The 12542-nt window shown below is 44.5% G+C and overlaps 1 protein-coding gene across 3 annotated transcripts in view; it reads left to right on the top strand.

The window, feature by feature from the left end:
- CNTN4 (contactin 4) overlaps positions 1–12542 on the top strand; it is a 270420-nt gene that overhangs the window by 25382 nt on the left and 232496 nt on the right. For all 3 annotated transcript variants that reach the window (XM_032120664.1, XM_032120665.1, XM_032120663.1), the window contains exon 2: positions 9698–9742. The gene's annotated coding sequence lies outside the window, so the exon portion shown is untranslated. The remainder of the gene's footprint in view (positions 1–9697; positions 9743–12542) is intronic.

The raw sequence follows: 12542 nt of genomic DNA, 5'->3' as shown, positions 1-12542 counted from the left end.
TTTAAGCTTTGCTTAACCCCAGGCTTTAGTTAAATATGTTATTTAAAAGGTAAAAGGCACAAAGGGGGGAGAAACCCTTCAATTTTTGAAAGTTTCCAGTGTCTGAGTGCTTGTCTTGGTAAAGCAGATGTCTCAGCATGTTTCATGTAGGATATTTATAAAGATACAACATATTTACACTTGTGAAATGTGAAAAATAGATTTATACCACCACAGAGAGCCCTCGTTACTTTATGAAGCAGCATATTTGCTTAAATGCATTCTTGGATAATGTTATACTTTCTGTAGATACCTTGAACAGCAAAATTCCTATTTCTTAGTAAGAAGTAAATTGCAACTTTGTGCTGGTTTCTCTCCCTAAACCAGAAGTGTTTTTGAAGTTTGGTCGTTTTCATTTAGCATCAAAAATTGCTTTTTCATTTGGTTTCCCTTTCTTTTTGAGATCCCTGATGCTTTGCCAGTGTTGACAGCTCTGTGAGGGGATTTCTACAGCCAGCTTGGACCCCCTGAATATCAGTGGGATCAAAATGGGACTCAGGGATGTGCCCTGCCCATGGCACAGGATTGGAATGAGCTGATCCTTAAAGTCCCTCCCAGCCCAATCCATTGTGTGCTCCTGAGCTCGGGTTTCTCCTGGAGGAGCTGTTGCCCACACAATGTGCTTGGCTGAGTCTTTTATCCTGATTTTTGGATTCTTGAGTTGCCAAGTTCCCATTCTGACCTTCACAAGCAGGATTTTGGCTGCTCTTGAGGGGTTATTTGTGATCCTCAGACTCGTCTGTCTGTGATTCCCAGCCCTCCTCCTTGCCTGTGATCTCCGGGAAGCTTAAGAGAGCATCACCCCATCAAAACAGAGCTGCTGGGAGCCTTGTAAAAGTCTGCCACCCTTATTGTGTTCTTCCTGCTGAAATTGGTTGAATTTCAGCTTTGGGTGCCAAAGGATCAAGGCAGGAGTGCCAGGCACTGGGAACAGAAAAGAGCTGAGTGGCTAAAAAGCAAAATATCCTGGGCTTTTAAAATGGTTTTAAATGGTGTTGGTCCTAGAACAATCCAAGAAATTGGAATTGTAGAACATCCTGAGGTGGAAGGGACCATAAGGATCATCGAGTCCAACTCCTGGCCCTGAACAGCCCCAGGAATGTCCCAGCTGGTCCATCTGCAGCAGCTTCAGCCCCTGTGGAAGGTGCTGATGTGGCCCACGAGGGTGCAAACACACCTGGGCTGCTTCAGAACCCAAATTATCTCTGTCCCCATGGCCAAACCAGAGGGGAAATTGTTGATCCGATCTCTCTGCAGCAGTGGAACACAATGAAGGGAAAGAAGAGTAATTTATTCACATATATAAAAGAGAAAGGGATTTTGGCAAATCCTATGCTTATTATATTTCCCTTTCTTTTCCTCTAATTTTCCCTGAAAATAATCCTGCTTATTCATGATGCTGCTGCAATAATTGAACTCCTGGAGGGAGAGGAAGGGGGGGTGGAAAAAGCTCTCCATCTAAATTACTGCTTGAGACCTGTTCTGTTTTGACAGATGTCAAGCTGGGGAGCTGAGCTTGTTGTGCTGTTGGTATGAGAAGGGCTCAGCATCACTGGGATGCAGACTGAGGGCCTGCTGTGCTTCTCAGTGTGGACAGATTACATTACAGCCCCGTTCTCTCTGGAGGTTTGTTTCCTTCCCCTAGTCGCAACCTACTGACTCTGGGGGAATAGAGAGAGAAAACACTCCCTGGCTCTTTTGCAGAGTGTTGCTGCAGGAGTGGGATGAGAAAGGGAGGTAACTTCCTGCAGGACAAAAAATCCTCGTGGTCTTTTAGCGTTTCTGTGGAAATTCAGGAAGACAATGTTAGTTAAATTAGGAGAAAGCTGAAGGAAGCAATTTGCTTCTGTCCATGAAGCTCCTCTGGTTTTACAGTTAGTATTTAGGGTGTGCTGGTTGTGAGTGATAAATACATGTGGCCTTCACTAAAATCTCTTGGTTTTAGTGAGTGTTTTGAAAGTATCTTAGTCTGGCTGTTCAGGACTTGTCTATTTCTATACATTTTTTCTGAAAAATAAAATTAATTATGTGGTTTATGGGCATTAAAGAGATGATATTAAACTAAATACATGGATTTTCTGGACTTCTGTCTTCATGTGCTGCTTGCACTTGTCACACATCAGGACAGTCCCATCTCTGCCACCTTTCTGGTTTATTTCAGATGGGCTGGTGGAAATGACAAATTAAAAACTTTTCCTTTCTGGTTTTGTTACTTCCTGTAGGTTTTGGGAGTGAACTCACCTTTAGTCGCTATCTGTTGCTCCTAAATACTGAGATTTCTGGGTGCATTAATGACTTAATTTATAAACCATAATTTAGAAGGAACTCACCTTAGGAAAGGTTGTATTTTATTGCCAGTTTTTCAATATTTTGGGGTATTTTATGAATCCTCTGGAAGAAGTGTTTGGCTGAGATGCAATTTCCTAGCATGGATTGCTGATTAATGATGGAATTGCTGTGCCCAAGAAATCCTGGATGCTTTTTGCAGGGAAGGGAGGTTTATTGTACCCTGATCACTACTGACATTCTCCTGCTTTTGGGAAGGTTTTTGGGAGGCTTTTGCTGATGCTGTGTCAATTTTATTACACTTAGCTGCTCTCCTTTGTGCTCACTGCTTAGAGCTGCTGAATAAGGTAAAAACATCAATATTTCCGGTAGTTCATGTATGATTTTCCTGCTCTCAAAATCCTGGATGTTATCACCTTTTCCAGCTGGCTCTTAATGTCAAGGTGGCTTTTGTGGTTATTGCTCCCAGATTTCCTTAGTGGCATCCAGGACTTGCTAAATAATCTTAAAGGTTGATAATGCAACAGCTCTGTTCAGTTATAATTCAGAATTTTTAAAAACAAGAGGTTTTTCTCAAGTTGGGGTAGAGGTTTTCTTGGGTATCCACTCCCTTTCCAGTGGGACATTTGCTCTCCTGGCTTTATCCAGGGCTCTTGGTGAGACTCCAGTGTTAATGTGCCCCTGCTGGTTTCCAGAGCATGAATAAATAGGGATACAGCAGGGAAACTTCAGCTCCACCCCTTTGTTGCCCAAGATAAGAGGTTTAAAAAAATAAAATACAAAAAGAAAAATGCTGCTTATGTTGAGGCACTGCTGGGGTGGTGAGCAGGCTCACCTGGCCCTGAGCCTCCCACCCCAAACACCCCCCAGGTTACGCTGAGAAGCTGCAAATCTTTGAGACTTTCTATCCAGGGTTTCAAGCTTTGATTTTTAATTTTTTTTTTTTTGTGTGTGTTACCGTTGTCACATCTCTGCTCAGCCAACTTTGATCCGTGCTGATGGAACAGAGCAATATGAAGTTACATCTCTTACTCATCCTGTTGCTTTTCCACGTGAAAGAATGGGGCTGAGCACCTGGAAGTGTCTGTTTTGTGGCTGATGTGGCCACCTTCAACTTCAAACCCCTCTGCAGCCTCCCTGTGTCTCTGCACTGCCTGACCTACTTGTGCAACTTCTCAGCAATTCTTCAAAGAAACCAGCTTGGAAGGCAGTAGACCTTGTTTTTTTGGAGAACGTGGTGTTGAGGGAGGATGTGGGCGATCTGAAATGTCTTCGGGTTTGCAAGGACAAGGAGCAAATTAAGAAGAAGCAAAACAAACAATTTAATGGTGATGGAGCTGCAGCTCCAGCGAGGAGAGGCTGTGGGCGTACATCCATTTTATCTCGCTGCACAAGATGATTCCTCACCACAGAAGGTCATAAAAATCTCACTGCTGAGTACTGGAAGATAATTTTGCTAAAAGTTGGAAATGTTTTATTAGCAGTAAATATTTAAGGCCTTCATTTACAGCAATCAGGGGACTGGGAGTACATACCTTAGCTTGCAAATAAGCATGGAATTGTCACCTCAGATAAAAACTGAATGGTAAAACCTGGGAAATGAACTGTCAGGGCTGCTAATTATTATGTGTTGTGTAGACATTAATTACTCAGTGACTGATTTGCTTTTTTTTTATGGGTGACCTTTCCTGTTTGGTGCTTTGTAATTGGTTGCAGGTGATTAGAGAGATTTCTGATCACTTGGAATTTTTGCTCCTGGCACTGCAATCCCAGTAAGAAGACCTTTAATAGAATGGAGTGATGGGAACAAGAAATGAAGGGGAGCTGGTGGTGGCCTCCCTTCCCTGGCAGGTGTAGCTGCTTGAGTTCTGCTTAAGCTCTCATGCCAAGATGTGGCATTGGACACTTCTGCTCTGTGCCATCAGCTGAGACAGGCTTTGGCCAAGCAGAAAGGGTGGAAATACAGACGTTTTAGAAGATCCCGTCAGTTTTTGTAGAGCTGTGGTGGGATTCTCTCGGAGCATGGGCTGGGGATGGCTTGGGGAGCCCACACAGCCTGAGGACAAGGAGTGAAGTTGGCTCTTGTACAGCTTTAGAGCTGCTGCACTGACACCTCATTAAAATTAAGATGATAAACCTGCAAGTGCTTGTGGTGATGGTGACTAAAATGTGGTTGTTTCCTCAGAGAGGAGCTGGTACAACCCCTCCCTTTCTGCTGCTTGGAGAATGAAATGGAGATGCTTTATATTGGTAGCAAAAACCACAAGCCCAAAACGTGACTGTGTCAGGAGAGAACTGTCCCTTTGTGTCATCAAAGCCTGACAAGTTCAGCTGCAGTAACCTCGGGGAAGTTGATGGGCTCTATGCAAATGAGGAGAGGATCTCTTAATCAGCAGTTTGGAGAGGCAGAGGCATCACTCAGACAGTGAAAACCAATTTAATTTGTGTCATTACTCTGCATTTAAAGTAGGAAGGTGATGAACACATCATCCTCCCCGAGCGTAGCTCCTGGAGTTCTCCTGGGCTTTTTCCTGATACATGGACTCTCCACCTGAATCTCTGTGGGGAAACAGCTTTGGGAGAACATCTTTCAAACAGGTGCCTCTTCTCTGTGCAGTCAGTAAGAGGTTTTTTTGCAATCAGTAAAGGTTTTTTTGATAGGGCAGGAAAAGTAATTTTAAGTATCAGACGACAATTTAAAGGGTTAGGCACCTTACAAGTTCCATTTAGGAATCAGCTGGTGAATCCCTTTGACCTGTGTGGCTGCATGTTGATAATAAATCTATAGACACGAGAGTTGTTTGGAGAGATTGTTGGGGAAATCTCAGTGTTCCTTTCATTTGTGAAGCAAATGACAACGAACAAATGGAATTGTGAAGCCTGAAAATCCAATATGAATTTGTAATGCTCATCCCCACTTGATGAGACCAAATAAGAGTTTGAGATATTTAATTTTTGCACTTTTTTGGGTTAGAATAAGTCACAGGAGTTCCCTATTTTGACAGCATTTTGCTTGGAAGTTAAAGCCTTTCAGTCCCTGGGAGAGCTGTGCTGGGGATTAGGCTGCTGGAATTTTTTCTTCAGGAGATAGATGACACTTGCAGAATGATTTTGGCTGACTCACTAAACAGTGTTTAAATGCACAGGAAATGCTTCTGTACATGGGATTTATATTTCAGCTCCAGAAAACTGCGTCTGTTCCTTTGAGCTCCCATAATCAATCCATTGTGTGGATAACACTGCTGGAATTGGTGAGCAGGAGGAAAGCCAGGGATGCTGGGGAAGGGCTGGGCTGCAGCTGGGGGATGGTGCTGATCCAGGTGGTAAAAATTCAGGGTTAATATCCTCTGGCTTTGTTTTGAGAAGCAGCAGAGCCAGGAGTAGGGCAGAGCTGGGTGGGCATGGATTTTGTCCAAGGAATGTCCTCCAGGAGCAGGAATAGGGATGGCAGCAGAGCAGCTGCAGGCAGCAGCTTCCGTCCTGAGGGCTGCTGGAAATGAAGATAAGCAAGAGCAGGTTCAGATGCACTGGATTACTTATTAACATTTATTAATAAGCCCGTAGTGCACAGGATTGTGGTTCTCGTGTTCCTTTAGCTTAAGTGAAGAATGTTGTGTGGAAGGTTTGGAAGTTCATATTGGAAAACAAGAGAAGGAAAAGCTCTTTACAGTGCATGGGGAGGTTGAGATAAAGACAAATCTGCAGTCTGAAGGCTCCTGGAGTGTCTAATTTGAGACTGGAATGAAGCAGAGATGCAAAATCTCATAGTTTTTTTTTATTTAATCCTTCTTAAAAACAGTGAATTTGGAAGTCAGGACAAGTCTGTGGTTTGGCAGGCAATGCAAAACAGTGCCAGAGGAGGCTGTTTCCATAAACCTAAACCCAGAACGGAGCCAGGGACAGTAAAAAGATGAAAATAATCAGCAAATGAGTTGTTGTTGTTGTTGTGTGCTTGAAGTGACCAAGGGAGAATTTTGGGTTGAGGAGTACCAGCCTGATGCTCAGCCGTGTTCCTGTCCTGGGCCAGGCTTGATCTCCTGCCCCAGGGAAACACCATCACCCCTCTCTGCAGCCTCATCTCCAGGAGCTCTGAGGAAAGGTGCATTAGGAATGGCAGGATCTGCATATTGTGCTAATAAACTTCCAGGTGGGAAATGCACCTCAGGTTTCTCTGGGAGTGCTGCCTTCAGCCCAGCCTGCATTAGTTTGTGTCAATATAAACTCGCAGTGTAATGTAGGGATTTCTGCTGGCAGCAGATGAGAGATCAGCACTTCTCCAGGCTCTCATCAGTGCTCCCTGTTGCCAGCTCCCAAAGAACTGCCTCCACAAAAAAAAGTGGAATTTTTCTGTGCAAATACACAGTATTACTGTGAAATGAATCCTCTCTATTTTTATTTTCTCTCCTTAAGTCATTTTTTTTTCCCCTTGAAGAATGTGCTGTTCCTTTACATGAAATGAGGCTTGCACAAACCCGAGTTTCTTTTTAGGTTTTTTTGGAAGTTACAGCTTCAAGAATGACTGCAGTGGTGACTGGGGAGCTGCACTAAAAGAGTGTTGTTGCCTTTTCCTTTGGAGACAACTTCCTCGCCGTGTTCTGAAGTTTTTTTCAAAGCCTTCTGTTGACAAGGGATGCAGAAAATACTGAACCTGCTAAATTCAGTTTTTAGTGTGCTGTCTTCCACAGTGTCACCTGAGGGAGGAGCACAGTCTGTTCCCCTCAGTCCCTGTTCCAGGTTGTTTTTCACTTGGGATGAAGGCGTGTGTTTGAATTCCTGGAAAGCTGTGGCCAAGCCCTCCAGGCTAGGGGAGGTTTATTATTCAGTAAAATTGCTTGGGCACTGCTGATATCTGAGGGGAATGTCATTTAAATGCTCTAGGTTTTCCAGCCTGAAAATTCAGGTTCAGTGGTGCTGGTGAGGAAAATGTACAATTAATTTAATCACCATCTCCAACACAGGATTTTGAAGGTGGGAAAAGCCCTCTGAGATGAGTCCAAACATTAACCCAGCACTGCCAGGTCACTGCCTGAGCACCAGACCCACAGGTTTTATGAAGAATATCTTGCAATTCCTGTGGGGTGAAAGCAGCACATTCTGAATGTGCCTCCTCCCTGGTTTGAGTCAATACCTCTCTGCCAAGGCAGAGTGCTTCAAGAAATTGTCCATAAAAGCATTCCTGTTGTTGGAACCATGGAATTTCTGAAGGATTTGGGTAGGTACGTGCTGCTGGCTTGATCTGCTAAGCAGACAGGATCAGGATGTAGAGGTTTTTCAACCAGTCACCTGCTCCTTCTACCCCAAAATGATGAAGCATCCAAAGTACTCGATGGGCGTATGGGAGATGAGGTTTGTGCTTGAGTGAGTACCCACCCAACGTGAGCAGCTCCAGCAGCAGAAAGCAGTAATGAGCCTCGTAGTAACTGCACTCGCTAGGGGTGTGGGGGAAGAGAAGAACGGAGATTTGATCCAGAGTCTCCCACATAAGTTCCAAAAAAAGCCACCCGGGCCCGGTTCTGTGCGCAGGCCTGGCGGGGATGGAGAAACAAAAGCCCAGAGTGCGGTGAAGTGCAGCTCTGAGGGCTGTGTGTGGCAGGTGCTCCGTGAGACACCTCTTGTGCCTGGCTCCGTGTGCCCACGGGAGTTCAGGGGTACTTGGGAGCCGCGTGGGCTTGAAATCTCTCTGTGCTGAGGAGATCAGGCTTCCCAGAGTCAAACACTGCAGGGATTTTTTCTTTGTTTTCAGCAACCACAGCTTCAGAGGTGTCTAAAAATATGTAGCGACGTTGGTGTTGGAGCGTTGCTTAACTTGTGCGAGTTGTTCTCCCAAACTTTCCCTGACTGAAGTGATGAGTTGAACAGTTACAGTAAATAGAGTAATATTTTGATTGGTACAAAACCTTTCGTTTCTTCTTGATGTCTAATTAGTGTAGCTCTGAATGTCAAATATTTACCCGCTCTCCCCAGCGCTGTGCTCACTTCAGTGGGGCTCCATCTGGCTCTGCCTGCCTCGAGCCTGTTTTTATATGGAAAAGCTTTCCCAGACCAAGGGCTGGTGCTGGATCCCACCTGTTCCTATCCAGGTCTCCTGAACTAGAAGGAAGCTCTTCCCTCTAGGACATCCAGGTGGAAAATAGAGCTGTGCAAACCAGAGGGAGCTGGTCCGTGAGTGGAACTCTCAGGTTGGGAGATGTCAGACCCACGGCCTTGCTAAAAGCTGCTGATGGATGGGAGTGGTACATCCATGATACATGAAGGCAAAATATCCCTTTAGACTACCAGGGATGCAATTCCCCAGTACAGAATGTGGTGTAGAAGCCTTTTGTATCCACAGAATGCCAGACTGGTTTGGGTTGGAAAGGAGTTTAAAGATCATCCCATCCCACCCCTGCCATGGCAGGGACACCTCCCACTGTCCCAGGCTGCTCCAAGCCCCGTCCAGCCTGGCCTTGGACACTTCCAGAGATCCAGGGGCAGCCACAGCTTCTCAGGGAATTCCATCCCAGCCCCTCACCACCCTCACAGGGAGGAATTTCTTCTCAATATCTGATTTTCAGGGATTCCCTGGGACTTCAGTAGCAACTGCATTACAGGAGCAGGGGTGTGCTCTGGTCATGACTTCCTCATATCTAATTGGAATCCAAGCTACAGCCCAGGAAATGGGTGCTTATCTTCAGGCAAAATGTCAGGCTTCATTTTCTGCCTCTCTTATCTGGGATGTGTTGATAGTGCAAAAAAATAAAAGTTTGTATTTCCTTATATTATATTATTTTTGCTGCATTTCTGGTGCTCGCTGAATTCTGGCTTCATAAACATCATCTCCATCTGCCATATGTTCCCTGCGTGCCCCATCCCCAGCTACCAAACATACGAAAGCTCTATGATTAAAGCACGTACTGAACAAGCTTCCCTTTTTTCCTATTTTTTAAAATGTTATTAGCACGTGGTTTAGGTGATTTAATGGGAAATGGCTCTGCTTCAGCCTTTTTTGTGGGGTTTAGGTTGGTTTGTTGCTGGCTGAGAGCTGCACTGAGTTATCAGTGAAAGTTCCAGCCTTTAGTGAAGTCGGAGGTGGAAAACACAAGGTTTGAGTAGTCCCAGGTGGAAAGGCTGAACCCCCAGGGTGTGGAGAATGGAGCATCAAGGCTGGTGGGGGTTGTGGAGAAGAGCCCTCATGGATGGGGGGAGCTGAGTCAAGCAGTGGAAAAGGATCTGAACAGGTTACTGCTTTTGTCTTGTGGCACTTTGAAAATAGCAAATCAAAGTAATCCAAGGCGGCCTCTTTCTCTGCAAAACAAATTAACTACAACAAGAATTAATTTAGTGTTGTAAAACATCAGTATAACCAACTTTGCATTTGAATTTCTCCTTTCAGGTATTGGAAATTTGACTGAAGTCTGCATATCATGCGCTGGAGAAGGTAACAATTCTTTCATCCTAATTCTGATGTGTTGGTGTTAATTTGAATGTCAGAATCTTCTTTGCACTGTTTGTGCTGTAAAGAATCTGCCCTGGAGTTTCTCTGTGCCCTGGCAGGGGGTTTCGATTTTTCCTTTTTAAAAGAATATGTAAGTGTGCATTTAAGTTCTTAGGGGTGTATGTGTTGCATTTATGCAATTCTACAATGGAAGGCTTGTGGAAAATGTGGAACAGTTTGCCTACAGCTATTACTGTAAATGGAAAATTGTAATTTATATATATTTAGCAGGATATATGGAAGTTACAGAATGAATCTTTTATGAAAGGATATTGATATCTTGTTATCAGTAATGATTCAGGGTTTTTTTTCTGGTTAGGCTCTTATTGTTCTTTCAAGAGATTTTCAAAATTGGTGTTTAATTAATCATTGAATGATTGGCTCTGCAGTTGAATTAGTCAAAATACCTGTGTTGTTTCTGAAACTCAAATTTTCTTAATGGCCTCTCAGTTTGAATGTCAAAGGGAATCAATATTGTTAGTGGAGAGGTGGGTTTTGTTCTATAGAACCTGAAATTATCTTGAGGGGGTTTTTTCCAACGCGCTTTTAAGCATGAATTATGTTGTTTCCAAAGGAGAACAAGATGTTTTCAGAGCTTGCAGTTATTGAAAAATAAGCCATGTCTCAGTTTCAGATGTTATTACTGTGTCTGTTCAGAGAGACTACAGATGGTTTCTGACAAAAATATTTAATTTCTTAATTCTTGGGAGTTTCTCCGTGGTCCTGGGTGGTGTTCACAATGAAAACTGAAGATGGAGGTCAAGTAAATATTCAGCCTGGCTCTTTTGGAATGTGCTATCTTGGTTGTGAGGTTTTCAAAGACAGCATGATAAATTCTGTGATAGATCACTTCCTAGTCTTTCTAGTGGTCTGAAAGGAAAAGCTTATTTCTTAATATAAAAGATAACTTTGAATAATGGACTCCTCATCCCTTTGGACAGTACTCCTAAATTAGCCTCAGAGCTCCTTCTCAGGTGAAATCTCATTTTCAGGCTCCCCACAGTAAAAAGGAGATGCTGATCCCCATTTCATGTGGGAAGTGTTTTCAATCTGCTGATGAAAAGTACTTCTGAAGAGTTAGGCAACCTTGATTAATTGAGCCTGAATAAGAAGTGCAGGATCAAATCTCAGGATATTATTTTTAGGCTGCAGCCTTGTGTTCTGCATTCCAAATCCTTAAATGCCAGTTTGATAGGAAGTGCGAAGGACTGGAGCAGACAGTTCTGTGCACGCTGGTAATGGCTTGCAAATGCTGACACCACCCCAGACAGGAGGGTGGAAATTGCTTTCTGTTTACAGAGACACCTAAATATATTGGGTAAACACTCCTCATTAGTGGGGATGTGACTGGAATTTGGGTTAAATGCCTCCATTCTGGCACTGGGAGTGAAGGGGGATTTGAAATAAAAGCTGGTGTGGGGAAGCTCTTGGTGAATGTGAACTGTTCAAAGGTCAGCGATGCGCTGTGGGATGTTTAGGTCTGGGAATGGCACCACAAGGCAGAATTGGGCTCTTGGGGAGTGGGAACAGCCATGTCATCCAAGCTGCTGAGGTGTCCTGAGCAGTGAACTCTGTGTGTCTAAAGTCTGCCCCTGCCCCAGTGGCAGCCAGCCTTGGGATCCAGTGTCGTGCTCTCAAAGAGCAAGCACAGCGCGTTTTTTAGGGGAGAGTGGTCACACACTCTGCTGTACTTGACAAAATGACACATTTCGGGACTGCAGATTCAGCTTTTATACATATTTCATCTCTGGGGGAGGACAGGAGTTTCTATCCCACGCTCCTCAGCAGCACGTGGGCCTTGCTGAGTCAAAGCCAGGCCCTCCCTGAGGAAGCCAAGTTTGGGCTTTTGCTTCTGGGCTTGTGACTCAAAACTGGCTGTGGTTGACCAAAGTGAGTCCAGAAGTGGGGATTTGAAAGGAAACATTTGTGCATTGTGGTGGTATAACTACAGAATTCTACTTGATTACCTGTCAAGCTAATTAAAACAGTGACAGGCCAACAGTCCTCTTCAAGTTTGTAGCATCTGGGCTTTATATTCCACAACCAGGCTTGGAGTGTAATTTTAATTAGAATTATTACCAGCAGACAATGTACAGCTGTGCTGGAGAAATGTCTTAAAACTGAATGTGTTGGGTGAGAGCTCTGGAAAAGGAGATTCTGATGAAGAGAGTCTGAAAAGCAGCTGGTTTTAGGGCATGGTTTGACAAGATTGGGACAGGTTTTGAGCACTGGCAGCTTCCCCTTTGCCTGGTGTGTGACTGTGTCTGGCAGCTCTTGGCTGCTTGGCTCTGCCGCTCATTCCAGGTGGGAACAGGCTCAGCTGGAAGTGCTGGGGGTCAGTGTGTAAGAGGATTACTTGGATAGACACTTCACCGCCTCCAACATGGAATTTTTAGATCCCTCCTTCAAAGACAAGGGTTGGTTGTGATCTCCAGGCATCCTTCTGCTTCCCAGGGTCCCTGTCTTCCTTCCCTGGCTCCTCATTGTCAGATGTGGCTGCCACCATGTCCTCCTACTCTTTTCCTAATCCTCTGAAAATCGGCTGTGTCCTTTCTTCCCTTCTTTATTATCTCCCGCTTCCCTCCCAGCCTGATTCCCTTCTCCCGCTTTTCACCTTCTGTGCCTCTCTGCCACCCCTTCCCTTGGCCGCTTCCTTCTCCCCTTATCAGCTGGGTTCCTCGTGCCACCCAAAAAACCCCACAAATTAAAGCAGAATCAGTTGTTTTAAAGTAGTTTGATAACC

The sequence above is a fragment of the Corvus moneduloides genome, chromosome 11, assembly GCF_009650955.1.
Source record: "Corvus moneduloides isolate bCorMon1 chromosome 11, bCorMon1.pri, whole genome shotgun sequence".
Classification (NCBI taxonomy): Eukaryota; Metazoa; Chordata; class Aves; order Passeriformes; family Corvidae; genus Corvus; species Corvus moneduloides.
This window is presented reverse-complemented; position numbering and strand designations above follow the sequence as displayed.